This window comes from Peromyscus maniculatus, chromosome 9, assembly GCF_049852395.1.
Source record: "Peromyscus maniculatus bairdii isolate BWxNUB_F1_BW_parent chromosome 9, HU_Pman_BW_mat_3.1, whole genome shotgun sequence".
Lineage (NCBI taxonomy): Eukaryota > Metazoa > Chordata > Mammalia > Rodentia > Cricetidae > Peromyscus > Peromyscus maniculatus.
The window spans coordinates 85,856,512-85,880,380 of record NC_134860.1 but is presented as its reverse complement, the minus strand read 5'-3'; the positions used below and the strand labels follow the sequence as shown (position 1 = coordinate 85,880,380).

Genomic DNA, 23,869 nt, shown 5'->3' with positions numbered 1-23,869 from the left:
AAGTGAGGGGGATGGGGTACTAAGAGGAGTGCAGAGAGGGGAAACTGGCCAAGATGTATTGTATAGGAGAAGAAGCTATTTTCAATTAAATGTATATACTTTACTACCTCATCTATATCGCAGAACATAGGAGATGAATACAAAATTTTAAGGGTCAGGGACTTTTTGAAGACAAGAACTTGAAACTGTGCATCCTAGTCACATGTTTACTTTATCTGCAACCCATGCTAAGAAATAGAGCTTCTACAGAAGACATGTGTAGAGCTCAGCATATTCTATTATGAAGAAAGGAGTGATGGTTAACCTTGAACATCAACTTGATTGGATAGAGCACTTGCAAGGGTGCTTCCAAAATGACCAACCAGGAGAGGAAACTTTTTCTAAATGTGGGTGGCCGCATCCCACAGGCTAGGTCTCCCAGACAAAGTTGCGACATAGAAAACCTTAGAGTTCACAAATCTCAAATTCTCTCTGTCTCTGTCTCTCTGTCTGCCTCTGTCTGTCTGTCTCTTTCTCTCCCTCTAACTCTCTCCCTCTCTCCTCTGAATCTCCCACTCGCTACCCCATCTCTTTGACTGTCATTATATGAGCTGTTTTGCTTTGCCACATTATCATCAACAGGATAGACTGAAAACTTGCAATTGCCTCTGTAATTCTTCATCCCTTGCTGTCATCCCATCAAGGAGAATTATAGATAGCATAGAAAGTGGAACATGAACTCAGGGCAAATGTCAGTTTCTGTCTTAGGTTTACTGCAATTTAATTTTATCAACAAAACTTTTGAATTAAACAGTCTATCCATGCTGCATTATGCCCTCCAAATCACTCAAAAAGGAAAAAAAAATTTGGTTTCACAAACTCTTCAGAAAATAGAAAATTAAGGAATACTGTGTCACTTTTTTTCTTACAATTTAAAAAACTATGTATAAGTATGTGTTTTGTGTGTGTGTGCATGTGTGTGTTTGTGTGTTTGTGTGTGTGTGTGTGTGTGTGTGTGTGTGTGTGTGTACCACATATGTGCATGTACCTGAAGATGTGAGGAGAGGATGTTAGAACTCCCGGATCTGGATCTGAGGTTACTGGCAGTTGTGATCCTCCCTATGTGGATGGAGAGAATCACTCAGGTCCTCTGGAAGAACAGAAAATGTATTTAAGACATGTCTCCAGCCACATCACCTTACTTTCCAAGGTTAGTAAACTTGCACAAAAATTAAAATGGAAATGGCAGGCAATTCTCATTCATGAACACAAGTACAAAAATTTGAAAGTCATTACTAGTAAATTAAAACTGGGAAGTATAATTAATACAAGTAATTAATAAAGTGATGAAATAAAACTTGACGGTAGTAAAACACTTCATTAAAGAATGGAGAAAACATCACGAATTTTACAGTACTGCCTCAAAATAATGAGAAAAGTATAAAACATTAGATAAAAATCATCATTTTGGGAGTCAGACAACAGATCTCTCCTAGGTGTCACAATAACAAAGGTTTGAGAAGGTTGTGCCTTTCTTTTATTTTATTTTACAATACCATTCAGTTCTACATATCAGCCACGGATTCCCTTGTTCTCCCCCCTCCTGCCCCCCTCCCCTTCTCCCCAGCCCACCCCCCATTCCTACCTCCTCCAGGGCATTGCCCTGGATGTGCCCTTTCATGGCAGTTCATCTACCCATGCCTGTCAAGACACATAGTTAGAACACTGCCTTCCATGTTTTTCACTATAAAAAAATTTCCTTAGTGAGAGGAACTTGGTTAGGGAATCTGTTTCAGTAACTATCGGTTTACTACATCTCATTGCAGTAATTCCAGTAGTAGTATGGTAGATAGAAAATACAAGAATAAAAATAAAGAGCAATGTGTCTTTCCAGAAAGATTAATTTCTGCTACTTTCGTTGTTGAAGGGAACAATGCATCCATCAACAACCATCATGCAGTTGGATTATCCAATATATGATGGGGTGATGAAGGCAAAGACTTGTCTCTGCATTTGCAGTTGGTGAGTCTTAGCTATTACAGGTAAACCAGCTCAGTAAAGAAGTCTGTATTGCTGAATCATGCACACTGTCTCCTCATAATACACCTACTTTTCTTAATCTGTTAAGCAAGCATTAGGATAGGTGGTAAAAGTACCTGCTGTAACCTAATAAATCAAGCTGTTCACCTAATAATTGAAATTATCTACCACAGCAAACCTGCAACATTGCACGAAACATCAACACCTGTGTAATTCAAATAAAACCCAAGAGATTCGTGTATGTATTTTTCACATCCAGTCACTTAACGGTGCTTCATCATTTCTCCTTCTGTACTCTAGAAAATTCAACCAAATTGTTAGGCAATGCTCATTAAGTAGCTTAGTTTTACCTCTAATTATTTCTCCTTTTAAGTAAAATTCACTTACACCTATATTATTAAATGATCTTCACATAAGAGTATTTCTGATAAAATTATGGTAAGTTAAAGTTAGTTCAATTTAAATATCTATAGAGTAAAACACACTATAGAATGTGGGTGTATATATGCAAAAAATCAGATTTTCATTTTTATTGTAGTGTCTCATTATGAAAGAACTTTAGATACCCCCCCAAAAAAATTATAGCGTTTGTGACACAGAATTCTTTACAACAATGAAGAATGAGAATTGGTAATGACAATTTAAACAAGACAGAAAGAAGAGAAGTAAGTCAAAATAATTAAAGTGAATTATTACATATCAAAGAGCTGCATTATTGAAGTTCACTAAAGGGCAGATGAGATAGCTCAAAAGGTAAGGGCACTTGGCTGCTCTTGCAGAGAACATGAATTCAGTTGCCAGCACCCACAGATGGTTCACAACCATCTGTAACTCCAGTTCCAGGGAATCCAAGAACTCCTCTGACTTCTGTAGGCTCCTTAACATATGTAGTATACATGCATACACTCAGGCAACACATATACACGGAAAATAAATATTTATAAGAATGTTCATTAAAGCACTAAAAGACAGTGCTAATAGAAGCATGTATATCACATGGTTGATGTAAACACATCTAGATTTCATCTTAAACATACTAAGGAGAGTCTGTACTGAAGCTATTGCAAAGAAATCTCTACCAAGAAAAATGTTTCTAGAAACATCTTTTGTGTTCTCTATAACTCTTTACTGCAGAAAATGTAAGTACAGCACTTGACTCCATTTAGAAGAAAATTAAAATACTTCCTTCAGCTTGAAACTGTCTTGTTGCTGGAGGGCTTCTCTCCAGGTTCCCCAAGCCCCACAGTCCCACAATCCATTTATAAAATAATCACTCAGACGTTTGTCGCACTTATAAACTGTATGGCCGTGGCAGGCTTCTTGCTAACTGTTCTTTTATCTTAAATTAACCCATTTTTATAAATCTATACCTTGCCACGTGGCTGGTGGCTTACCGGCGTCTTTACATGCTCTTCTCCTGGTGGTGGCTGCAGTGTCTCCCCCCCTTCTTCCTGTTTCCCCAATTCTTCTCTCTCTTTGTCCCGCCTATACTTCCTGCCTGGTCACTGGCCATCAGTGTTTTATTTACATAGAGTAATATCCACAGCACTTCCCCTTTTCTTCTTTTTTTTAAAAAGGAAGTTTTTAACTTTAACATAGTAAAATTACATATAACAAAACAATTATCAAGCAAGAATTATAGTTATAATATTAAAGAAGATGTCCTATCTATCTTATATTTGTGAGTTTAAGGTTTTATATCTAACTTATCTTTTATCATAACTGAGGAAATTATAACTATCTAGTCTTTAACCACATCAAAGACCTGAGAAGGAAAATAATGGTACCTGAGAAATGGTAGATGGATGCAAGCAACTTTCAGGAATCTTGCAAGAGTAGACCAAGAACAGCTGGCAGCCTGGACAGTCACCTAATGTTTCTCAGCATTATTGGTGCATTCAAATTGGCTACAGGCCTAGAGTATCTGACAGACCATTTTCAGAAGCAGGAATTCTGAAAGACCATCTTACCCTGTCTTGGCAGAGTACAGTGGTCGCTTTCCTTGTGTCCCGCTTGTCCAGGAAGGACAGCATTGCATTCGTACTGTCAGCCGTCAAGGCAAGGGCAGTTCTTTGCCCAGTAGGCCATTTTGTGCCAAGAAGACAAACTTCCAAATGGAAATGTCTTAGAAGCCCAACATTCTCTCGGGATCAAATTGGCGCAGCCAGGAGCAATTGTGTCTCATGTCAACAGAATTCTAAGTTATTTAAATGCCATATTCTCTAGGTCTATGAAGTGTTTGAAGATTACTTATCTATCTGAAATATATCTATGTATACCTAGAAGACTTAACTAACATGGTTACAAATATGATTATCATAAATGACTAATTATTAATCTATTTTTAATTATCCATTACAATTTTAAATGAGTTACATAAACATAATACCTCAAACAAGAATAGAAATATATATATATATACAGTATAACAAAATTAACTTTAAGTTTGTATCAATAAACTAAAATTTATACCAATGTAAAACATTTTAAACAAGTTGTTCTTTAAAAGTAGGTTCATTAATCTACCCTTTTATCTTATCATCTCCATATCCTCCTATATATCTAATCATATCCCCTTTTCTTTTTTAGAAAGAGATCACATTTATAATCAACCTATTTTAAATAAAAATATTGGTTTTTCTCTGTCCCACACCAGAGGGCTCTTCTGATTTGGGACACAAGAATCTCTTAACCATTTTTTTAAAGCAATATGTCTGGGTTTAGAGGGGGAGTGAGCCAATTCCACCTCTAAAGCCAGCTTGGTATATTTGGGAATTTGGGCGTAGCATCTCTTACTACTTCCTGCTGGAGGGGGGTGCTGTATCTTATGGGGACGCAAAGAAAATTTTAGGCCTATGGGGTAGTCCTTGAGGCTGTATTGTGGGAGCCAGTTGCCTTGAAACCGTTCTGGATGTTGGATCATCTGGGCCATGGTGTCATCGGATATCTTTCAGGGGGGTCTTGGCTGGTCAAACCTGATGTATCTTAATATGGAACAAATCCACAGCCTCTGGCTTTCTGTGGAAACAAAAGCAGAACCTCTTTTCCAAAGCAACATATCCTTAAATCCAAATTTTGAAGTCAAGTTACCTTTAAAATATACATATTGGTTTAATTCAACATCTTTTTTGATCAAATGTTTTTTTGCAGTTAAAAATCCCAAAGACAACACAATCCAGATTGTCTGTGTAATATTCATCTTTACATGGCTTTTTACATTAATTTTTTTTTCTTTCAAGCCTACGTATATTTTCCACACATTGTAAACGATTTTATCTGAATCAGTCTTTTTGTGAGCCTATTGCTTTAAACTGCATCCTTCTAAGCCTGAAACAGCGCTGTGGCTGCTGGCTCCGCCCACTTCAGCTTCCCAACATGGCAGTGGTACATTTTCCGCCAGCTCTGGGAGTCATCAAGTCTCAGAAATAGTGGGTTTAAGCTTTTATCAAAGCAGCGTGTAGCCCAGAAACCTTTTTTTTTTTTTTTTAAATACTAGTAAAGACTAAATTTACTACACAGCATAATGTGCCTCTGGCGTCTTAGACCCTTCATTCCCGCCATACTGCCGGTCAAACGCACACGCCAGGAACCCGCCAGTGTTCAAACCCGCGTCTTGCGCTGTCTAGCTGCTCATATGAGACAAGAAGCAGGAACCTGGTTTTGGCTCTGTTTAGAATTGGTTATTAAATATTCTCAGGTTTAAGGTGGAAACTCGAGCCGTTGGGCGCCATTTGTTGCTGGAGGGCTTCTCTCCAGGTTCCCCAAGCCCCACAGTCCCACAATCCATTTATAAAATAATCACTCAGACGTTTGTCGCACTTATAAACTGTATGGCCGTGGCAGGCTTCTTGCTAACTGTTCTTTTATCTTAAATTAACCCATTTTTATAAATCTATACCTTGCCACGTGGCTGGTGGCTTACCGGCGTCTTTACATGCTCTTCTCCTGGTGGTGGCTGCAGTGTCTCCCCCCCTTCTTCCTGTTTCCCCAATTCTTCTCTCTCTTTGTCCCGCCTATACTTCCTGCCTGGTCACTGGCCATCAGTGTTTTATTTACATAGAGTAATATCCACAGCACTGTCTACATTTACAAACATACATCTTTTGTCTAGTTTAATTTCTCAAGGCTGGAGGAGTGACTGTACAACTGCCTTTGGGGTGTACAGGTGCCTCTAGGAAGAAATCCTAGAAAAATGAGATGCATAAATCTTTGTCAAGTAGAAACATTTCTAATATTGTCAGTAAAGAGAAAGCATGCAGAGGGTATGCGCTTCTGCGCACACACACATGCGCTACACACACACACACACACACACACACACACACACACACACACACGAAAGAATGAATTAGCTAGAGAATGCACAGGTAGTTACCTAATGAACTTAAACACCATTCCTTTCATAGATGGACCTTAGCAGCCCTAGAGAAAAGAAAAGTGTGTCAACAGCATAAGACTGTAAATTAATGGAGACTGAGAAGTAAGCTGTGAAGGAATTCCTTTGTCACCACCTCTATCCTAAGCCACAGATCTGCAAAGAGATAGAGACCTACAGCAAGGATGCCCTTAGAAGACATCTTTGAATATTTTCATAATTGTATTCAAATATGAACTCATGAGTAAAAGTAGCTTTGGTTTACCATCTAACAACTAAAAGCAGTATGTTTTTAAAATATCTAAAGTCAGCTCAACACCTTTGCAAAACAGTCTTAACTTTGAGAAAAAGTGAAGATTAATAGTCTTTAGTAATTTTTCCAAATTGCACATGTAATCAGTGTGGAATGAGAACTTGGCTGTTCCTGACAATGGGGCCCACATATTTTCCACTACACCAGACTGCTTCGTGAAGTTCATTAGGCTGTGAAAATAACTTTAATATTTCTTTTCCATTACAAAATAAGCATTGGTATTTAAATGTTTTTCAAAGAATGATTTTTTGGCCAAAGATTTAAAACTGTCTTTAATTTAAAAAAGTTATTCAGCTACATGTAATATTTGTTTAAAAGAATTTCTTACAACATGCCAAAATTATATTCACATCTAACTTGATTTTGAAGAAAGGAAATAAGAATCAGCAAAGGTTCAAATTTATCAAACTATAAACATGAAGTATACAAAGAATTACATGTATCAATTGTAATTCAATAATGCCTTAAAAGTTAATTAACTAAAACAAAACAAAATGTTTTGACCCTAAAATAAATTGTTGGTTCTCTGATTAAAACAAACATAAAATAGCTAAGAATATGTAGGTTGCTTGATCACCACAACTGTAATTTCTTTGTCCTTTTGTTTTGTTTTGTTTTGTTTTTGTTTTTTTGAGACAGGGTTTCTCTGTGTAGCTTTACTGTTGGTAGCCCAGGCTGGCCTCGAACTCACAGAGATCCGCCTGGCTCTGCCTCCCGAGTGCTGGGATTAAAGGCGTGCGCCGCCGCCACCACCACCCAGCTCTTTGTCCTTTTTAAAGAAGGTCTTCTTAAGGATAATAATTAAAAATGAAAAAATAAGTATGTTTTAAAATGTTTATTAGATACTTAAATGAATACAGTAAGTTTGCAATTAGTTAAGCTGTATTCCAATCATCCTCAATTAAATGAGATTGTTTTCCAAAATGCCCCATAACAGCCAGGATTCTATGACCTGATACAATCATTCACTTTGCTTGTCCATTTTGGAGAGTCTAACTTTTTCTTTGAGCTATTTCTTTCACAGGAGGCTGTATGGTAAACTGGTCTCAAGCCTCAGCTGTTAGATTAGATAAGATCTGTTTTTTTTTTAAATGTATGTAATAAGAGTTAATTAAAAGAAAAAGAAGCCATAAATTTGAAAATGAGTAAGGAGGGTATATGGAAGGGAGAGGGAGGAAAAGGAAGGAGAAAATGATGCAATGATATTATAATCTCAAAAAAAATAAAAAAAAATTAAGAAGTCTTAATATTGGTAAACTGATGTCTTTTTTAAATATATTTTTAAGATTTATTTATTTATTATCTATGTAGCATGTATGACTACAGCCCAGAAGAGGGCACTAGACCTTATTACAGATGGTTATGAGCCACCATGTAGTTGCTGGGAATTGAACTCAGGACCTTTGGGAGAGCAGTCAGTGCTCTTAACCTCTGAGCCATTTCTCCAGCCTTGTAAACTGATGTCTTGATTGTTATTTTTCCCTTGGTGAACAGAACTGCTTACATGAAGCTTCAGGCGTAGAGAGCTACACTCCATGACTTACTTACTGGCCTTAGGAAGTGCTTGGGTGCAGTGATGGACAATGGATATCACTTGCTGCATCCTAGCACCTCACTCCTGACAAAACTATTTAATCTAGAAATGTCCATATCAGCAAGCAAAGAAGTCAAAGAGTTGAAAAATCACCGAAATGCTCTTCCTCAAGGAAAGAAATCCCAGAAGTAGAGGAATATTCCCCACTCCAGTAATGTTAAAGAATGAAAATCTGGAAATTAATGTTAAGCATTTAGAACACAATGAGCTTACAGCACATAGTAAGCATTATTATTTGATGTGTATGGACAGTGTTCTTGTTCTGTTTTCTTCCTATACTAAAATGCTTTGTTAAACAATGCTTCAATTAACAAATACTGGAAAATGAGAAAAATATTGTGATTATCTGTTTTCAAGTCTTGGACAAATGTTCCTTAGGTTGTTGCCTTAGTAAAGAAAACATGTATTATTATACAGTATGGGATGTACATAGCAATGCCTAAAATGCCTGTAAGAAAATAAATGAATATTCTACTAGCTGGTATTTATGTAAATATGGTGAGTGTGTGTGTGTGTGTGTGTGTGTGTGTGTGTGTGTGTGTGTGTGTGCGTGTTTGCATGTACATACAGAGGCCAAATTTCCACAATGAGTTGTAAGGAGCCACCATTCTAAGATGGCGCTGGCTTCCTGGTAGCCTAGCTGTAAACAACTCTATATTTGGCTATGATGCACGAGTATGGTAATTGGCCTTATGTCCTCAGCCTATCCCGTGGCTCCCCGTGCTAGCATTCTGGCAGGACCCAATCACAGTACGGCACGTTTGCCTGATTCCCTTTATAAGCAGTGGCAGTTTAGTCCTCGGGGCCGCCCCTCACCTCCCGCTCTCCCTTAATCAAGAGGCGCTCCAATAAAGTGTGATCTGAGAAGAATCCTCGCGTGGTGGTCGTTCTTCCTCGCTGGCCGAGGAGTGCGCCGCAACTGGTGCCGAAACCCGGGAAGGAAACTTCGGACACCAGGTGAGGGGTCGAAGAGGATTCAGAACTCAACACACGGAGCGGTGACGTCGATAAGTTCTTCAGGAACAGTGACGTCGGTAGTAAGTTCGCCAGGAATGCTGATTACTGGGATTAATCTGCAGCCCTTCGCTCAGACATGGTAAATGGGTATCGGTAATGCGGGCGTTACCGCGACAAATGGAGGCCCCAGCGAGACAATGAGTATCTTCCTCAATTATTCTCAATCTGATTTTTTTTTTTTTTTTTTTTTTTTTTTTTTGGTTTTTCGAGACAGGGTTTCTCTGTGTAGCTTTGCGCCTTTCCTGGAACTCGCTTTGGAGACCAGGCTGGCCTCGAACTCACAGAGATCCGCCTGCCTCTGCCTCCCGAGTGCTGGGATTAAAGGCGTGCACCACCACTGCCCGGCTCTCAATCTGATTTTTTAAGACAAGATCTTCATTGATCCTGGAGCTCATTGATTAGGCTAGGGTAGCTGGCCAAAAAGCTCCAAGTATCTTCCTGTCTCTGCCTTTCCAATTCTAGGATTACAGGTATGCCCTGTGGTATACAAACTTTTTATGTGAGTACTGGGGATCTGGCTGACATCATCTCTGCTATTATCAAGCACTTTACTAACTGGGATATGCTACCAAAAGCCTGGAGCTTTTAAAGCGTAATGACTGATGAAGGATTATTCCTATGTCACGTAAAAGACATGTAGACACTAGATTTGATATGGTACAGGTAAATTTTGTGCGTTCCCATTTCTATTTATTTGGCATGTTAACATCTCTGACAACATGTACAAATGGAATAACTAGATACTGAGCACAACATTAAATCAACAGTGAAGCTTGCCTGAAGGCAGTAGCCTGGGTCAATCTTCCAGTACCGATATATTTCCCAAAGCAGTGCAGATTCCATGCTCTGTCTGCACAGGGCAGAAAGCATGATGGAGTAATGTGGCATTGACCTTTCTCATGCTTGCCTTCTGTCCTTCTGAAGATATGCCCAACTCTGCTGACTTCAGCGAAAAGCCAGATTTTATTACTGAACAACAGAGGTGAAAATTATATAGTGCTAAATATATCTTCTTTCATGTTATGAAATTATTAAGATGACTTGTTACATGAGAGGAAGACTTAAGAGACCAGGGGCACGTTATTCAATTCCTGACAGTTCTTTTTCAGAAAGATTAGAAGCACTTCCATTTCTCCCTTGTCCCTTCATTTATTCAACAAATGTGTGTGTGTGTGTGTGTGTATATACATATATATATGTGTGTGTGTGTGTGTACACATATATGTTGTGTATGCATATTTATAACTTGTGTGTACATATACATTATATGTTACAAAATATATAATATAATTCCTATATGATAATATATTATACATTATATAATGTATGTGTGCACACATGTATATAGTATATAATGTACACATGTACATGTACAGTGCCTAAGCGTGAGTAGTTCACAATGTGGAAAACAAGAATGCAAAGCTGTGAAATATAATGACTATAACAGAGAGTATAGACAACAATAGCAGATACAAAAATGCCAAAAAGAATGAAGTGATTATGCACTAAGGAGTGATGGATATGGACACATAAAGCAGAGAGGAAAATGTCAGAGCACTCCATGAATGTAGGATACAAGAAATTTTAAACAATTTCATAAGGTTAGAATTTGTGTTATGATAGGTCAGGCTGAGAATTCACAGATTATCAAGGGATTTGTCTGTCAAATTAAGGGCCCTTTTGTAGGCAATAAAGAGTAACAGAATTCTTTAAAATAAAACAGAGCTTTTGTACTTTAAACTGTCCGTTTTTTGGAAATGCCACTGTGGGAAATTAAAAAATATTTGAATGCAGTAATCTATCTTAGCAGAATACTATTGGGTCAAAATTAACTAAGTATGTATCATAAAGTCACCACTAACCCAACCCTTTGTTTTCCCTTTAAGAAACAGATGAATAAGCTATTGAAGTCGCATACTTAGGATACTGGAGATATTAGTATGTCTATGTTAAACAAAGGACACCCTGTTAAATTTGAGTTTCAGATAAATATTTCATTAGAGGTTTGAACAAAAGTATATTTTAAGTAATGTACAGGACATAATTATTTTAAATCAGGTCCATCTGCTGCTTATTTGCAATTCAAATGGAAAACATGGATCTATCCTCAGAACAGGTTTAGATGGGAATGGGTAACATGACATCACTCATGAGATCAGATGACCCCTCATTTCTCTTCTGTTACTTGATGGTCACAAGCTAATGTGTATGGAAAATTTGCCCAGCCATCATCTAAATACTTTGAATATTGTCCCTTAGGGAGAAGATGCAGATGTAGGTGATGGAACAATTTTCAGTCTTTTGCAAGCAGAGGCAAAAACACAAATGACTAATTCTCTTGAAGAAGTGATTCTCACAGGCAGCAAGAAGACAAAAATTCCGTGTCTTGGTGTCTTGAGGACACCAATCTGTACTTTGTGTTCAGGCATATAGAAATATTTTCTGGAAGTTGTTCTTATTTATTTATCTGCTCATATTTGAGGGAAGGAAAGAGAGTGCTAATGAGCACAAACTAAGGACTGGACTATTTTACACAAAATGATAGCTCACCACCAACAAACTAAGAACAGAGCTCAGGATGGACTAAGTAGTAACTGGTAGCTAATTCACTGATACACTGGTAAGTACTTGATCAACTGGGCACCCATTGAGAAGCACTTAATAACTGTATGTAGTCAAATAATAGCAGAGCCTGATACTACCTGTGCTTCAACTACTCAGTGATCAAAGCCTTCGGACTTCAGGATCTTCCCAAGCAAATATAACCAATTTTCAAACTCTTCAATCCAAAAATATTTTTTTCTGATGCAGATATGTGAATTACTTAATTAAAGTAATTAATTTACTAAATTATATGCAAATGACAAGTCATAAAAATAGTGTAAGTATCCTTGCTAGCTTAATATTTAACATTTAGAATTTTTGTTGCTGAATTAAGTAGTTTGGCAAATTAATCACGCAACATACATTTAGAAAGTAAAGCACATAGTCATGTTAGTAATCTTGTTAATGTTATTTCTGTTTATTAAGTTCATAAAACAAATAATTTGGCCAAGTGACCCGAATTTCAGGAATCTTAGTCTGGCATAATACCACATATCCAAAGCCAAATTCCACTGGCACAGATAATACTTCAACTTAACAAAATTATGATTGCACAAAGATGTTTGAAATGGATGAAGAATGTCTTGCCAGAACAAGAACTTGAAGCATGAGACTGCTGTGACATCATCTTTCCTTTACACTCAGCAAGGGACGTTAGTTTAATTCCTTATGTTTTCCATGAAAATATTCACTCTAATGCTAACGTGAGTGGAGGGAAAACACAAGATACAAAGTATTTCTAGAAGTCTACATACACTTTCCCTCCTATGTACCTTCCCCACCTCAACATCAGGTGTATGTGTCTGCGTGTGAAAATCCCGATTTTTCCATTTTCAAACTTTCTACTTTTTACATCAATTCCAATTTGCTCCAGAGTCCTCTAGAAATGTTTTGTTTTCTTCTACACTTTTTTCTATTTCTGTGGAAAAGCCATGCAACAACAGCATCCACTTTCTTAGATACAGCTGCATCCTTTAAACTTGAGATTCTACCTCAGTGAATTATACTGCTTGTCTTAGCATAACCCTGAAAAGATCATTTTATTTTTTATCCCTTAGTGTTCTTTACAAAGGAGATAAGAACAATTGTAAAGAAGAATAGCATTTCCCTAGCCATGGCCCATGCCTGTGAAGGAAGTTAAGTGGAGTGAAGAGGCTACCTCCATTACGTTTATTTCAACACAAAATGTCTCAGTCAGCATTGCATAACATCTCCATTGTAGCTCATGATACCAGGTTAGTCATGTATGCTTTAATCTCTGCTTCAGGAAATTCAAAGAGCATACTCTAAATGAAACAAGCAGTATCTTTCAGTTATTGAGGTCATATTTTTCCTCATGTCCCCTATAAACCATTGTCCATTAAAATATGTTTCTAATCATTTAAACATTGGGAGTTAATTCTTAGTGTCTTAAAATCCATTACATTTTATTGTGTTGCATTAATGTGCTAAAATTGGAACAATTAAAAAGAATGAACAAAGGTGGCATGAAACTCTTAGACACATGTTTATTTGTGGGGAATGTCAATAAAATGTCAGAACATATAATACATAATGTTATAGTAGGGAAGTAAATTATATAATACTATCATTAATTAGTGACCACTGTGTACCTTCATTATAGTCATACAAACTCTATATTCTTTAAAATTACATTTCTCTTCCATGGACCATTATGTAGCTTGTTTATAAATAGGAGCTGAAATTATTTCATCAAAGCCTTAGTTCCTACAATAAATGAGGAAACTAATTCACCAGTACTTTCTTTTCATTTTCATAATAATGACCTAAAATGTAAAAGTAATCACCACTACCACTTCTAAAGAGAAGTGTGTGATAATCACATACTAAAATTTTCTTGCTTCTGTTCTTAAATTCCTTATTTCACATTTGCTTAATCTTTACTTTATTTAAGCAAGAATTGATAATGGGTTAAAAAAAAGAACCTTGGAAAATGACAAGAACATATTGTATATGGCAATGATGACACTATCAATAGGTGTAGTCAGACTTTCCTTGGACCATTGGCTCAGAAATAATGATACAGAGACTTCTTATTAAGTATGAAAGCTTGACCTTAGCTTAGGTGTGTTTCTAACAAGCTCTTAAAACTTAAATTAACCCATTTATATTAATCTACATTCTGCCATGTGGCTCGTTACCTCTCCTCCATACTGTATGTCCGACTTCTTCCACATCTCATTGGCGAATCTACCACCTCAGATTCTTCCCCTGAGTTTCTCTCTCTGCCTGCAAGTCCTACCTATCCTCTCCTGCCTAGCAATTGGCCATCCAGCTCTTTTGGGCTTTTCAGTAAACCAATAAGAAGGTGTCTTAGGCAGGCAAGGAAGGACAGAGAAACATCTTGACACAGTGTGATCAAATACCCCACAACAAACAGGAGACATTCTAATTTTGAAAAACATTAAAAAGCTAGAAAGAGAAAAAATGATTTATGATGTATTTATTTATTTAAGAAATTGTAAATTATGAATTTCACATGGCAAATGAGTCATTCCTTCTATTTCTGAAAGGTGTTTCAATCTCGAAATGTCTAAAAACATTTTTACCGTTTATAGCTGACATCCTTCTATATTTTCCTCATAGTTAAAATTATCATGCACCCACTTTCACAAATAAAGACGTCATGGATGTTCTATTCTTTTCTTTTCACATCCCACATTAAACTAGCTGTGAAGGCCAGATTAGTGTAGTTATAAACTGTCTGTACTTGCTCTCCAGCTGCTTCTCCCTATTAGGAGAGACAAAGACAGTCTTGTCTCCAATCTGAGCCTAGGGCCACTTCACACAGACTTCACCTCTTTTCCATTTCTTTCTTTAATTGAAAATCCCTGTTTTTTGTTTGTTTGTTTGGTTGGTTGGTTGGCTGGCTTTTTGAGACAGAGTTTCTCTGCGTAGCTTTGGAGCATTTCCTGAAAGTCACTCTGTAGCCCAGGCTGGCCTTGAACTCACAGAGATCCACCTACCTCTGCCTCCCAAGGGGGAAAAAAAGGAACAAACAAACAAATAACAACCCAGCATGGCCAGGTTGTTTTAGTGCAGAATTCCACCAGACTATCAAAGAATTTGCTCATCAAACTAGTCAATAGAAACAGAGGAACATTGCCCAATTTTTCTAAGGGGCCATAATTATCTTGATGTCTATATAATGTTTCTTCCAATTCTATCCTTCTTTTGAGGGCTTCTAGACTTGCCTTTATTATAGATCTTTTAGTGCTGGTTTTCTGTGCATCAACTTTCCATAAAGATCCTTCTGATGGGTTTCCAAATCACACTTAGGACTTATGAAAACATAACCCAATGTTCAGTGAAATGCAGAACATTTGCTTTGCATGTATGAGACTTGGGTTAAAAACCCAAAATCACACATTTATATCCACTCAACATCATAAATTAGTTATATGACATAACTTTGAGTTTATTTTGGAAATAGTTATTTTTTTTTTCTCCAAAACTCCATTTTGGAAGATTTTACACAGGAAACTCATTTTTATGTAATAACAATCTTATTGACACATTGTATTCTATAGCTTTTAGATCTTTAAATTTTATCTTCATCAATATTGTTTATTTCACGAATATTTTTATATGACTGCATCTGTTTATGTTTGCACTCCTAATTACCTTTAATAATACTTTATTGAAGAAATGTTATAATTACATTAAATATGGAACAAAATTTCATAAGAATTACCATTTTAAGGCAACTGCTCTAGAAATCAATCTGTAACTGAATTGTAATCTCTAATGATCACAATAAGGCCAGCATTAAAGAGCGTTGGGGGAATGTAAAACCTAAAATGAAAATGATTAACAATAAAAACTAAAGAAAATACTGCTGTTTCAGTTAAGTTTCACCCACGAATTAAACTTCATCTAGAATATTGTATTTTAAAATATGGTATTTCTTATAATACTACTAAAATATGAAGGATTTAATTATGTTTATATAATTTATTTCCCCCTGTATGCACTGTTCTATCATTTAGATGAATATATGCCTAATAATTTACATTGATATAAAATTGATTTGTATTTGTTTACACAGACTTCACATACTTCCATATACACATGGAATATCACATTCTCTTTAGACTACCTAGTAGTCCAAATTGTCAAATAAATAATTTCAAATTTATATGGTTATCTTTTTAGAAAATGATCATAAACTTTATTTTACTTAAATAGGAACTAAAGTCATATCCTACAGATAATGACAGTCCTGAGACTCAAAAATTAGCTTTATGCCAAAATGAGTACTCATTACACTTACAGTAGTGCTCCACATTAAACATTGTTCTAAAATCTTGTTGTCTCTTTCCTCTGTGAAATTTCAAGCTTCCTAAAAGTAGCAATTTTACGTATTTTGCTATTATAAACAATATACCAAGTGTACTGTAAAACATATATTAAGTTTCAAATACATGTATATTTTTACTTATATTTATAGATATATTTATATATTTAATGAATGAATTCACTAATAAAATGTTAGGAACAAGTTAGACTGTCAAAAAAACACTAAAAAACAAAGTTCATCTTATTTACTTTCAAAATTAAACTACATTTTTATTAGTATCTACTCACCTATCTTAAATAAAATATTAGTTTGCCCTCATTAAAATAATTAATGAGTGTAAGGTAGAATTGTTCATAAAATGTTAGTTCATAATAATACATAACCACAGCTAAATGTCATTTTGAGTACAAGAAATTCATCAATCTGAATAAAAACATGAATTCAATTTGTTTGGATTCTTTCATCATTTCTGTGATGAACAAATGAGATTATATATGGAAAATTATTGATCAAAAGCAGGCATTCCAGTATGTGTATAATTATGGATTGTGGCACATGAATTTTATTGCATGAAGTAATTTCAAATAATTCACAGATAAGGATATTCCTGGTCTTCTAGCATCATACACGGAACCTCATCTCAAACAAGTACTCTGCCTGAGTGAATAGAAGGAACTATAAAATTGAAATAAGTATCTGTAGTCCTAGTCACTCAGCAGAACTATCTGGGGTAGTGTTTATGTCTTATTTCTCATTCATTTCTTATACATTTTGTTCTAGAGATGATGTTCTACCAAAATAAATACCGTTTTTTTTTTCACAAATGTATCATTTCACAGAAAAAAAGTCCTGTCTCAAAATTACATATGGGAATTTCATATTCTGTAATAAACATGATAAAATATCATGCTTGAAAGTATATTTGACATTCAGTAAGGTTTAATACTTTTATTATGTTTGAATTTCAAATATATTGTTTTTGTGGTTAATATAGCCATACATTTATTTCTACATTTTGAGAGCACTAATGTGGAGATATTTTGTCTGTGTACCTCAATAAAGCATATCCAAAGATCAGAGGAAAAAGCCAGCCACTACAGTAAACATAGAAGTCTGGCAATGGTAGGATATGCCTTTAATCCTAGCATTTGGGAGGCAGAGATCCATATCTTTGTGGGTTCAACATTGGGAACAGAGCCAGGCATGGTGGCACATGCCTTTTATTCCAACACTAGTTCACCATAAAGGTCTAGAGGTCTGTACAGACAGACAAGAAGTGACAGAGCTGGGCAGAAAGAGAAAGTGATGTAGCTGGGTGGAGAGAGGAAGTGAGATGGCAGGGACAGAAAGACATATAGGCATGGGTATACAGGAAGTAGCTCTCTTTGGAAGTTGAGTTGGTGAGGTGAGGTTAGCTGTGGCTTATCCTATCCCTCTGATCTCTCCATTTTCACCACAATAACTGGCTCCAGGTTTGCTTTTTTTTTTTTATTAATAAGACCGTTTAGTAATTCATCTTACACACTAAAATTTAGCCACCCCTGCTAATCAAACTACATGAGCATGCTATTCAAGTGGAGCAACTTTTACAAAACACCAGAGACAAGATGGCTTACATTACAGGAAAGAACTGTGTTGCAGTTCTAGAGAGTGTGAATCTTAGTACAGGTGACACTATAGCAGGTATTCATGAAGGCCCTTCTGATGGTTACAAAATGCTCTCTTCAGGTGTGTTCTCACAGCATAGAGTGAGCTTGTGTCCCTCACCCTTCCTTAAGACACCAACCCGATTGAGCAGGCACCTGTTCAAAGTCTTGGAAACCATTTAATTACTTTGCAAAGGCCCCAACTCAAATATCAACACTTTGAGAGTTAAGGCATAAACAAAAAAATGGTTAAAAAAATCCACAAATCAGGCCATACAGAAATTGTGTTAGTGAATCCATAGTGACTTTTGTTTTCAGAAATTTCAAAGCTAGCTCATGTACCAAATATATATAGATTAACCAAACACTTAATATGTAGTTTCATATAAGTTTTTCACACTATAAGCACAAATACAAAGAAATTATCAAGGAAGAAAAGTTGGTCACATAAGACACAAATTATTACTTTTGTGTTTATATTTTTATATCATTTTGCAGATATCAAAGTGCATTGTGAGGTATTCTTTTTATATAAATAGAATCATATTCGTCTCTTAAATCTTCACACACTTCCTTATTTTGATTCACAATTTCAATAGCATGTCCCTAAGAATTGTAATGTTGTGAAAGATGACACACAATATAAAGGAATAAGTAGACAATGGCCCTGTTCTAAAGTTTTTGCTTCTTCAAAGCTGACATCAATATAGCCTGTCATATTAAAGGATATTTTCAGTTGAGATCAAAGAGTCCAAGCAATCCTCTTAGTAACCATCTCTCCTACATAATCCTCTCTCTCACATAGGTGACTAAATGACCTAGATTTCCCATTTTGAGTTGGTGCCTGCACTTTATGACATATAGGCCATAATAATAATTTTTACCTGAAGATTTGCACATAACACAAAAGCTCAGTCTCCTTTTCATGGACAATCTGTCCGATACATTTTCACTGAAGCCTAGCATCCTATGAAAAGAGCATAGGATCATTTCCATTTTTATACTTCAACAACCTAACTATTTACAGGCAGAAAATACAAACAACCCCCTACACAATATTGTTTTAGGGATGATTAACACACCTAGACTTCAGCTGATTTTTGCAGATTCTATAATGACATTTTTATCAACAACATAAATACAAACTATTTCTCAAGTGTGATCTTATTAATAAACTGGGTTTTGTTCTCTGAATAAAAAGTTTAGTACTGAAAAAACTCAGTCATTTTGAATATTTTAAAGCAAATTGTGATTCCAAAGAAATAAAAAAAAATACATTCCAATAAAAAGACACAAAATGATTGAAAAATATTCTTAAGTGGTTCTTGTGTGGAAGTATTAAGAAATAGGGGAATAAGTATATTCTCTTGTTTATTTTCTAAGAAGGATTAGAGAATACAAAGTAGCTATCTCATTTGAAAATCAGATTCATAGAAAATGTATGGGTCACACAACTTAATGTATAAAAATTAATGCTACCAAGTTTAGTTTTTTGCTTGTTTGGATTTTGTTTTGTTTTATTTGCTTGCTTCTTTTTTAATTTTTCTCTTCTTTTTTGTACAATTTAGAATAGATTTTCCCATATATAAGTACATAAAAACACTTGAAGAACATTGTTTTTTTTTTATTTGAGAAGTAAAAAAAACCGTGGTATCAGTTTATAAATTTATTTTTCTAACTGAATTATCTTCAATCCTTGTTGGCTTAGACAATCATTAAAAGAAGAAAGTTTAGTAGTCACAGAGTTATTGGCACAGATGAATGAAATCTAATCCAAAGGGCGATGGATCCATGTCTCCTTTGCACATTGATGGAAAGAATGATTTAAAAGATATCAAAGCTAATGACTGCAGACGTAGCTCAGTGGGTGGAATACTTTCCTGGCACACAAGAACTCCTTTGTTTGATTCCCATGGCAGTGCATGTCTGTAATCCCAGCAATCTATGAAGAAAAACAGGAAGATGAAATAATTCAACATCATGCTCAGCTTCATAGCTATTTCAGGGCCAGAATGGGATATTATGAAAGCTTTTCCAAAGAAAGTAAACAAACAAAAAAGCAAACCTTTAATTTAGAATATATTGAAAGTTAGAGACGGTTTCACTGTTTTGTCTAATTCCAAAATTAGACACCCATGGTGATCTTATTGACTAAAATAGTGATGAAGTTAATTGAAGTAATTACATGGTCTTGTTTCTCTACTCCAGTTCACTTGAACCCCATTGGTATTGCTTTGCCTATCCCTGTCTTCCAAAGACACAATTCATATGAATAGTCTCTTAAATCCTCTGCCACCCTAGGCTCTGAAAGCTCCATACAAAGGTGCATTTATTAAGTATACTACTTATTTATTCACTACAGGCTGTGGAATTTTCTAGGCAGTCACTGATCTGAAATCCACACAGAACAAAGGTTTGCATGGAGATTCCAGATGCTAAAGTAATGCCAAGCAATACCATCATTCTTACTTGCATTTCAACTTATACATATAAAATGAGACCAACATTGAAAAATAGGGGAAATCCTATAAGGTTAACTAGAAATTGGATCTGGGGAATGCAACAGGCCAAATTCTTATTCCTGGATTCTGAGTCTGCTTGAGAGATGCCCTTTGACCTTTACCAAGTCATCTTCCTTCTCCAGATATTTCCCAGCCAGTTCATGGAATAGACAGACACCTCATAAGATTATTGTGAAGGTCGAATAAGACAAGCTGCACAGGCTTTCTCTGCACCATCTGAAATCACAGATGGTCAATGAGAAGAAAAACACAATACATATTTATTGTGAATTCCATTGACACAAGACAATAACCGTGTCTTAGATTTTAATGACCAAGTGATAGATATGACTTTATCACATTATGTCTTTGCATATTTCTCTGATACAAATGACTTCAAATATATTTCTGCTACAGAATTGTGGCACAGAGAAGTACTTTTGTGTGCTGTAGATCATCGATGCTGTTGCTTTTCAGAAGTATATGTGAATGTAATTGAATATAATTAACATATAAAGATTTCCGCTTGTACAGTGCTTATTATTCTAAATTTATCTACCTCAAATGATATTAGAATGGAAATAAGCCAAGCAGAAATTTATGTAGAGAATAGGAATAGAGATGTGTAAAAATAGTTTTGAAGGAAAACAAACAACCATCACTCAGGCCCTATCTTTGGTATCCCTAATCAGCATCATACATTTTATGAAACCTAAAAGGAAAACAAAATGGCAACCAATTATAAGGAACAAAAACCAAAGGGTTATTGCATTTGAAAGTTTACTATACTTATTTGTAAAACGTGTAGAGAGTTGACCTCCTGAATTTTGAATTTTTCCATCCCTCTCCTATGTGCCAGATGTTGAGTAAGTTTTTTTCCATGCATTATATCATTTTATTTCCAAATATGCAAGAGTTAAGATGTTAAGGACTCTAAGAAACTCTTACATAAAACCAATAGGCAGGGACAAGATTCGTCGTCCTCCAACAGCTAAGGTATATAGCCCCATCTTCCTTGTAAGTTGATTTTGATTCATCTACATGTGGCCTTATTTTCAAGTAGCAATAACAAAAGTTACATTTTAGCATTACAGCACCTAAACTAATCCAGAATCACACAAGATATCCATGCAGCAATATGCATAAAACCTTAAAAACACAAAAGTACTGATACCTGTCCAATATTTTAAAAAAAGAAAAAAAAGTAAAAAGAAAGAAGGAATGAAAATCACTGGGGCTCACACTCCGCCACCAATTTGTGCTGCATGTCTTTTTGCTGCTCCGTCTCCCCGTCCTTCACCGATAGCAAGGGGAGAAGAAATTGCCGCACTCGTCATTGACAATGGCTCTGGCCTGGGCAAAGCTGGCTTTGCTGGCGACAACGCGCCCAGGGCCGTGTTTCCTTCAATTGTTGGGTGCCCCCGACACCAGGGCGTCATGGTGGGCATGGGCCAGAAGGACTCCTATGTGGGTGATGAGGCCCAGAGAAAGAGAGGTATCCTGACCCTGTCACCAAATGGGATGACATGGAGATCTGGCATCACACTTTCTACATTGAACTGCGTGTGGCCCCTGAGAAGCACCCAGTGCTTCTGACCGAGGCCCCCCTGAACCCCAAAGCTAACAGAGAGAAGATGATGCAGATAATGTTTGAAACCTTCAATACCCCAGCCATGTACGTGGCCATTCAGGCGACGCTGTCCCTGTATGCATCTGGGCACACCACTGGCATTGTCATGGACTATGGTGACAGGGTCACACATACTGTGCCCTTCAATGAGGGTTACGCCCTGCTCCACACCATCTTGTGTCTGGACCTGGCTGGCCGGGACCTGACAGACTACCTCATGAAGACCGTGACTAAGAGGGGATATAGCTTCACCATGACGGCTGAGTGGGAAATTGTGTATGACATTAAGAGAAGCTATGCTATGTTGCCCTGGATTTTGAACAAGAAATGGCTACTGCTGCATTGTCCTCTTCCTTGGAGAAGAGCTATGAGCTGCCTGATGGACAGGTGATCACCATCGGCAATGAGTGCTTCCGGTGTCCAGAGGCGCTCTTCCAGCCTTCCTTCCTGGACATGGAGTCATGTGGCATCCACAAGACCACCTTCAACTCTATCATGAAGTATGATGTGGACATCCGCAAGGACCTGTATGCCAACACAGTGCTGTCTGGTGGTACCACCGTTTATCCAGGCATTGCTGACAGAATGCAGAAGAAGACCATAGCCCTAACACACAGCACAATGAAGATTAAGATCATTGCTCGCCCTGAGCACAAGTATTCAGTCTGAATTGGCGGCTCCATTCTGGCCTACTGTCCACCTTCCAGCAGATGTGGATCAGCAAGCAGGAATATGATGAGTCAGGCCCCTCCATCGTCCACCGTAAATGCTTCTAGATGGACTGAGCAGGTGCCAGACATCTGCTGCATGGGCTAATTCTGATGTATCAATTTGCCCTGGTGAATGCACACACTTCATGCTATCCTCATGAAACTGGAATAAGCCTTTGAAAAGAAATTTGTCCTTGAAGCTTGTATCCAATATCATATTGTATCCAATATGGATGGTAGAACTTGTTGCTGATTTCTGACCTTGTATTCAAGTTAACTGTGTAGTGGGTGGTTCCGTTCTGGTGTTTTCCCTCCTGGCCGGGTGGGTTGTTACTTGCCTTGAATTGGGAAAGTTTGCATTGACACCTATAAATGTATTCATCCTTTTAATTTAATGTAAGGTTTTTTTTTGTACTCAATTCTTTAAGAAATGACAAATTTTTGTTTTCTACTGTTCAGTGAGAATATTAGGCCCCAGCAACATGTCATTGTATGGTGATATTTTATTTGTGCTGAAATGTGATTTTATTTGTATGTTAATAAATAAAAGTGCCTGGAGGTTAGAGCTAATAGCAAGCGATAGCAGAAGTCTGGCAGTGGTAGCACATACCCTTAATCCTGATCACATGACAGGCAGATCTCTGTGTGTTCATGGACACCAACAGCATGGAGACACATGCCTTTAATCTCAATACAAACCATAGAAGACCTGGAGGTCTGTGTAGACAGGCAGTGACCAGGAGGTCATGTGGTTGGGTTTACAACCAATGAGAAGGCAGAACAGAAAGTCAATGAAATGACAGATATACAGGAAGTAGTTCTCTTTCTCAGGGGAAGGATGGCAGCGGCAGTGAAGGGTAAGAAGGGGGGGTATAAGTCTCAGCTCTTAGCTACTGCTCTGACCTCTTAAGCTTTTAACTGCATTTGGCTCTGTGTTTCTTACTTAATAAGACTGTTACATCTACATCATTGTGTAAAGAAAAATAAAAGTGCTGCAGTTACAAAAAAAGGAAAGGAAAGAAAAAAGAAAAGAAAAATCATTGGGAAAGAGGATTTCCAGAAGAAATACCATGATAAAAATTAAAAATGAAGAAAATAGAGAATTCAACAGAATGTGAAACCATCTGAATCTTGATTAC

General features: G+C 36.6%; 1 pseudogene; it reads left to right on the top strand.

Annotated features, from left to right (window-relative positions):
* Nucleotides 1-21,816: 21,816 nt before the first annotated feature.
* LOC102909673 (actin, cytoplasmic 1 pseudogene) lies at nucleotides 21,817-22,796 on the top strand (annotated as a pseudogene).
* The last annotated feature ends 1,073 nt before the right edge of the window (nucleotides 22,797-23,869 follow it).